This window comes from Rattus norvegicus, chromosome 7 (genome assembly GCF_036323735.1).
Source record: "Rattus norvegicus strain BN/NHsdMcwi chromosome 7, GRCr8, whole genome shotgun sequence".
Lineage (NCBI taxonomy): Eukaryota > Metazoa > Chordata > Mammalia > Rodentia > Muridae > Rattus > Rattus norvegicus.
The window spans coordinates 102,486,185-102,492,423 of NC_086025.1; the positions used below are offsets into that span (position 1 = coordinate 102,486,185).

Sequence of the window (6,239 nt, forward strand, 5' to 3'; positions counted from 1 at the left end):
TTTGAATATTAATCATAAATGCCCAATGCTCATTAAGGGGAATGGGCTTTAGAGTCAGGCCTTCCCGGCAAATTCCAACACCTTCGCTTAGGTTGGAGAACTTGGCAAGACTTAGTCACATCATTTTCTCTCTTTTATAAAGCAGAGTATGAAGCCAGCACCCCTGGAATGGTGGAGAGAGCATATAAATCGAAATTGCATCAGTATAAGCAATGCACATTAGTAGGAATGGAAGAACAAATAGTATCAGACTGTACCATCTTGAAAGTATTAAGGTAGAGAGAACAAATTCCTACCCCATCTAAGTGCCTTAAAAGTTTTTTTCCGAAGCTGTGGAAGGACGATGGAGGCTGATGTAAAGATCTTCTTGCTCTGTGTATTTACAGGAAAGTGTGTGGTGGCAAGAGACACTGGGCCTCCGAGGAGTTGGGATGTGTTTCTGCCAAGATATCTAGCAGATATCTTGGAACACCGCGGTGTTGGACCCAACGAGGCCTCTTAACCTTCTAAGCACATAGCTGGGTCTGCCTGCTCAGCCTGTGATGTGGCTGGTTTACGGAGAAACTCTCAAGGATTCCGACACTTGAGGAGTGCTACACTGGGACCCTGAAAATAAGAAAGTCCTCACCAGATGCATCCTCTGGAGTCAAGATCCTCCCTGGAGTTACCCATGATAGTTCTGTGAGTCATTCAACAAAGTCATACAATGGCAGGATTCCTCAATAAGGTCAGTGAGTCAGATGACGTTCAGACCAAGGACACTTTGTTAGAACACCCATTTCAGGACAGTATCATAGAAGGTCATGGTGCTGTGGATTTGTGTTGGCTCCTCACCTGATCGATTGTCAAGTGTCAGGATTTCTCATCTGTCAAAAGTATTAAAGGATCAGCTGTGAGTCCCATGTTCACTCAAAGAAACAAAGACAAAGCATGCAGATTTTGACCAGTCACCCTGGAAGAGCTCCCGAACATTCCCCAGGCCACAGTCTGGAGGTGGCAGGTGATAGTATGAACACGTATGAACTAGAATAGAACTGAACTGAACAGAAGCTCCCACCGATGTCTACCAGCTGCTGCAGCTTCGATGTATAAATCATACTGTGTTCTCGATGCATGACTGTTGATGTGCATAATGCTGACTCCCCAGGACTTTCTCCCTTGGTTAGCAGTCAAGGTTGAGGTGTATACGTTGTTCACCACGCCTGTATTCACCTGCTCTGTTTTTTTATGCCCTTTTTATCAAAGGAGGCTGAGGATGGAGAGACGGATGACCTTAGCAGTTCTCTACTCTCTTTTGATAGACTTCAGGATGCCTTTCAAAGCTCAAAGGCAGCTGATGTCTAGCTGAACCCTTGAGTTTGGAACCAGTGACGTCAGCAATACTCCTGGGCATGGATGTACAAGAATGAACTCTTTCTAATCAGTGGAAGCCTGTGCAATGATCTGATTTGCTGCTGACTCAGACAGATTGGGATTGTTCCAGAGACAGATTTCTTCCCTCCCTGACTGCCCTCTCCCCACTGCCTTCCTTCCCTGCCCTCTCCTGGTCTGCCTCCTCCTCAGTGCCTCTCTTCCTGCTTGCCGCTTCTCCCCAGCTTTCTCTTCCTGTCTCCTCCTCTCCCCTGTCTACCCTCCCTGCTTTCCTTATCTGTCTATCTCAGTCTCCCATGTAGTTGGGATTATAGACCTATACCATGAAGCCTGACATTCTTGAAATGTTGAAATTTGATAGAATTCAGAACCTTCAGTCTTTGTTTAAAATGGTAGCTGAGTAGAGACTCATGTCTTTAAAAAAGTGGTGTGAGTTGTTTATGTATTCAGGAATGTAATTCTTATCTGCAATCAGCCACCGTGAGCAAGCAAAGTACTTGGTTTTTGCAGTATCTCCAACCAAGGAAATCAGAAGCTTGTTCTTGGGTATATTCATGAGTTCTAACTTGCAAGATTAGGGTCATGTCCACAGAGAGATTATGTAGTGTGTTTTCTACACATCAAATTCAAGAGGGTCATCCAGCTTATAAACTTATATCAAGATGTTACATACAATTGTGGGTCCTAAAGAGGAAGTTTTGCTTGGTGAGAAATAGTTCTAAAATATTACACTCCAAGAATACTACAGACATTAGGATAAGAAAACAAATTCAGGGCCTGGAGAGATAGTCCAGTGGTTAAGAGCACTGCCTATATTTCCGGAGGATCCAGGTTCAATTCCCAGCTTCACATGATAGCTCACAGACATCTATAACTCCTGCCCTGGGATCTAATGCCCTCTATTGGCCTTCATGGGCATTGCACTCATATAATTAAAAGGTTACAAAAGAAAGAGAGAAAGGAGGGAGGAAGGGAAGAAGAGAGGAAGGGTGGAAGAAACTCGAATGATTTGGAAAAATAAACCAGATAAAGTAAGCTAAAGAGGAGACTGGGCTAATGTGAGTATAGTCAACCTTCCACATGTGTTCAACCAACCAATGACCAAAAGTTTGGAAAAATGTTTATCTGTGCCATATGCTTGCCTGTGCAGACATTTTGTGCTCTAAATGATACAGTAGGACAGCCGTGTGAGTTACTTTCCTGTTGCTGTGATAGAGCACCAAGACCAAAAACAACTGGTGGGAGAAAGTTTGTTTTAGTCAGGGGTTAAGTCAGAGGGCTGAGAGGTCAGCCATGGAGGGAGAAATAGCAGCGTACCACAGGCAGCAGCAGAGCGTCAAGAGGAGAGATCCTCAGCCCCAAGCATGCAGCCAGCCCCAGTGATGTTCTTCCTCTAAGAAGGCTGTACTTCTCAACCAACCCCAGTCAGTGCCACCCACCAGGAACCAAGTGTTCAAATGTCTGAGTCCATGGGGACATTCTCATTCAAACCACTACAGCACTTAATTTCCTTAGTTGGTTCTTAGTTGGGCCCACTGAACATGGGTTTTTAAAAGAGGAATTGATAATAAGGTGTTATGGAGAGGAAGTGAAATGAAATGATAAAGTAAAAATGTTCAATTGTCTCAGTAGAAGGCAGAGAGAGAGAGAGAGAGAGAGAGAGAGAGAGAGAGAGAGAGAGAGAGAGAGAAAGATGCAGCCAAGGGAAGGAAACAGAACTCTGAAAGCGACTTGCAAGATCTCAAACTTTATTCCAAAAACGGGAACAGCAACCTGAGTCCTGAATGATTTAATCTGGAGAAAGACAGACCTCCTTTAAAGAGCCAGATGGAACGTATTTTAGGAGGAATGAGTTATAAGAAAGAAAGTGGATGCTTCTATTCAAAAGAGCCTTGTGGAATTTGATTTGAATTAGAGTTGTCAATGTAGCCACATGTCTTCAAAGTAGACCCACAGACTTAAGCCTGTGCCTATGCAAGGGTTTGTACACAAATGTATGCCCGAGCTCTGATCTCTGAGTTGCTCTACAATAATAATACTCAGTGTCCAGATCTTGATTTCAAAACTTTCCAATAAAGAAAATCGGAACCCCTTGGAAAAAAAGTTTTTTTCCTGGATTAGATCCCAGATCTTCTGTAGCCCTGTGATGTCCTGTGATTTCTGCCTCCATGTAATAGCGTGAGAAGCACAGGGAGTAAGGGAGTTGCCCCAGGATGCCATTTTGATATGAAGTCACAGCTTTTCTATCTACAGTCTAGAGATTCCAAATAACTGCTCTTCCTTTTCACATGGAAACCATTCCAGTTACATTCATGACCCAGACACCCTGTTCCCCTCCCTTCATTTAATTCACCTGGGTGGATTCTAATCCCATCTGGGGTCCAGAGTTATAGTAGGGTCAGCTGTGAATCTATGATATTAACTGGTGGTTTTGTAATAAGCAGAAGCTTCTAGATTTGGATGACATAGTCAGCAGGGTGACCTCTAACACCCCCCTTCCCCAATTGTCTAAGTATAGTCTCCAGAGGTGAAAGTAAAAGTGATTATCAAATTACAAGAAGAAAGTGCCTCGCTAGGAAAAGGCTAGCACTTTCTGAGGGATGTATAATTAAAGCCCAGTAGATTAAAATCCCTTTAAGAAATGAGTAATACAAAGATTAAGTCTCATCTGATACAGCTTCCTGAATGGCTGCTCAAAGATTTATAGGCAAAGAATAAATCAGCTCTGAAGAGAGAGGAGAAAAAGCATGCTGATCGCTCACATCTTGAAATGGAGTGCAGGGAAGGAGCTGGCCGCAGCATCAGGACCAGAGGCTTTTCTCTGAATCAATTCCCAGGTGAAAGGGAAGAAACCACTTCCTGTGATCAGGCAAAGGACAGTGTCAATCTAAGGATTTGGCATGACAAATCCCTTTCTTAGTAGATTATGCTTTTTTTTCTTTAATGCACAGAAAATGAGCAAAGAAACTTAGAGTAATTAGGAGGTAATGAAGTTGTCAGAATAAGCTATTGACCAAAGAGCAGACAAGGGAGGAGATGAAAAATTTAAACGTTTCTAATTTAGCCGATGTGGAAGCCGCACATCCTTCGGCCATGTGGGAATCATCCTTAGTGTCTAATGAATGAGATTTCTGGGCAATGTGGGGAGCATCCCAGAAGGCAACAGAAAAAGGAACTGGAATCAAAGTCCAAAATGATAATGGTGAGAGAAATACAAATTATATTCAGTCCCCAGCAGGTTTTTTTTTATCCATTTTTAAAGCACTTGAGAATATATTATCTCATTCAGTTTTCATAGAAACAAGGGGAAAGAAGCATCTATGGGTATGAATACGAAAACTCTGATGACAGATTCATGTTTAGGGGCAAGGTGCACAGGACAGTGCCTGCTACACAGAAATTGTCTGATACAGATACTGATTTGAAAGATGAAAAAAGCATACGCTTCCTTTTACCACCAGATTTTTTAAATGCATAGTAAAAATGCTTCTACTGTAAGAGCAAAGCAAATGGGGGTAGGGTTGAATATACTTTCATTTCAAAAGAAATCTAAAATCCAGCAACCATTGACTGAGAGCTATGTATTGTGGACTCCTGTGGGTAGGAATTCACTCATTCTGATAGCCATCAAGCAGATCAGCTTTTGTTTATCTCTCAAATTCAACAGAACCTCAGAAGTATGTGCTTTCTCCCTTCAGCCTCCATAGGACAAGACTGTGGTCTGGCTCAGAACAGTGACTGTCACTCTCAGCCCAGGAAGGTTCTGTGAATGCTGCCTTGTGACATCTGAGTGTTAAGATTATCCTGAGGGAGCACTGTGGGGAGAGAGGGAGGCTTCTTAGAAAACTGTGGGGAAAAACCAAGGAAGGGACAGTACTGGAAGGCAGGAGAAGAGAAATTGGTATGGGGGTGGTATATGTCTCTTGTGTCCATGAGCTCAGGTGGTAGTGACATCCAGTCATGGGCCCTGTGAATACACGTGAGCTTATTTGAACAAAGGTAAGCCAATGTCGGGTGATTTGGACAAGGGTAAAAGATACCTAAGGAAGAGGATATTTTTGGTCTCTCCTTCAAACTCTGCTCAGTTTGGCTTCTTTTCTCACCCCCTCCACCTGAACTCAGTGGCTTACACCCTGGAAACTTGATGTTTCCTGACTGCACTAACCTGCCTTCCAGCTTTGTTCACCCTGCAGCTCCTGCCAGTGCCCCCCTCAGAATTCACCCAGTTGGACCATTTCATATCCCAGGGCTGATGCCCTTTGTTCTTTTATTGCTAAGTGTGATTCCATGCATTTCCTCCTGTGACGGTAGTGATCTACCATCTGTCTTACACTCTGCTACCAATCTCTGCATTGGAAAACTCAACTCCAGTAAAACACAATTGCTCCTCTACTGTCATCCAGTAAGATAAGGCTGGAAACACTCACAGTCACATTGACTAATCTCATTTAATTCCATAATCAGGGAACGGAAGTGTCAAGGCATCCCTTACTGCTGCCAGGAAACAACTTTAGACACCAGTCTCTTCTTCTCTCCCAGGTGATCAGCCACACCTGCTCACACAATCCCCCAGCACGTGCTCCCCACGTCTTGACCTCGGTGAGTAGTATTCCCCTCATATTTCAGAGAAAACACAGCTTAGCAGAAAGTCCAGGGACACTCTCCTTCACTATGTAACTGCCCTCAGCCTCATCCATCCCCACAGGCACGTCTTGTGTGGTCACATTATGTTTTCACCTTTCTGCTGTTATCTCAACTAGACTGGGGACTGTCTCAAAGAACCATGTTTTCCAGAGTTTCAACATAATTCTGGCCAGATAATTCTACCCAAAGGGAAGTAATATTGTGCTATGTACTAAGTGGCAAAG

At 43.5% G+C, this 6,239-nt stretch overlaps 1 long non-coding RNA gene across 2 annotated transcripts; it reads left to right on the forward strand.

Annotated features, from left to right (window-relative positions):
- Nucleotides 1-326: 326 nt before the first annotated feature.
- On the forward strand, nt 327-3,474 carry LOC134479744 (uncharacterized). Of its 2 annotated transcripts, none has more exons than XR_010053425.1 (2): nt 327-376; nt 494-3,474. It is a non-coding gene; the product is annotated as an uncharacterized LOC134479744 (long non-coding RNA). The 2 variants fall into 2 exon arrangements; XR_010053424.1 differs by having other exon boundaries at nt 327-355.
- Nucleotides 3,475-6,239: the final 2,765 nt, after the last annotated feature.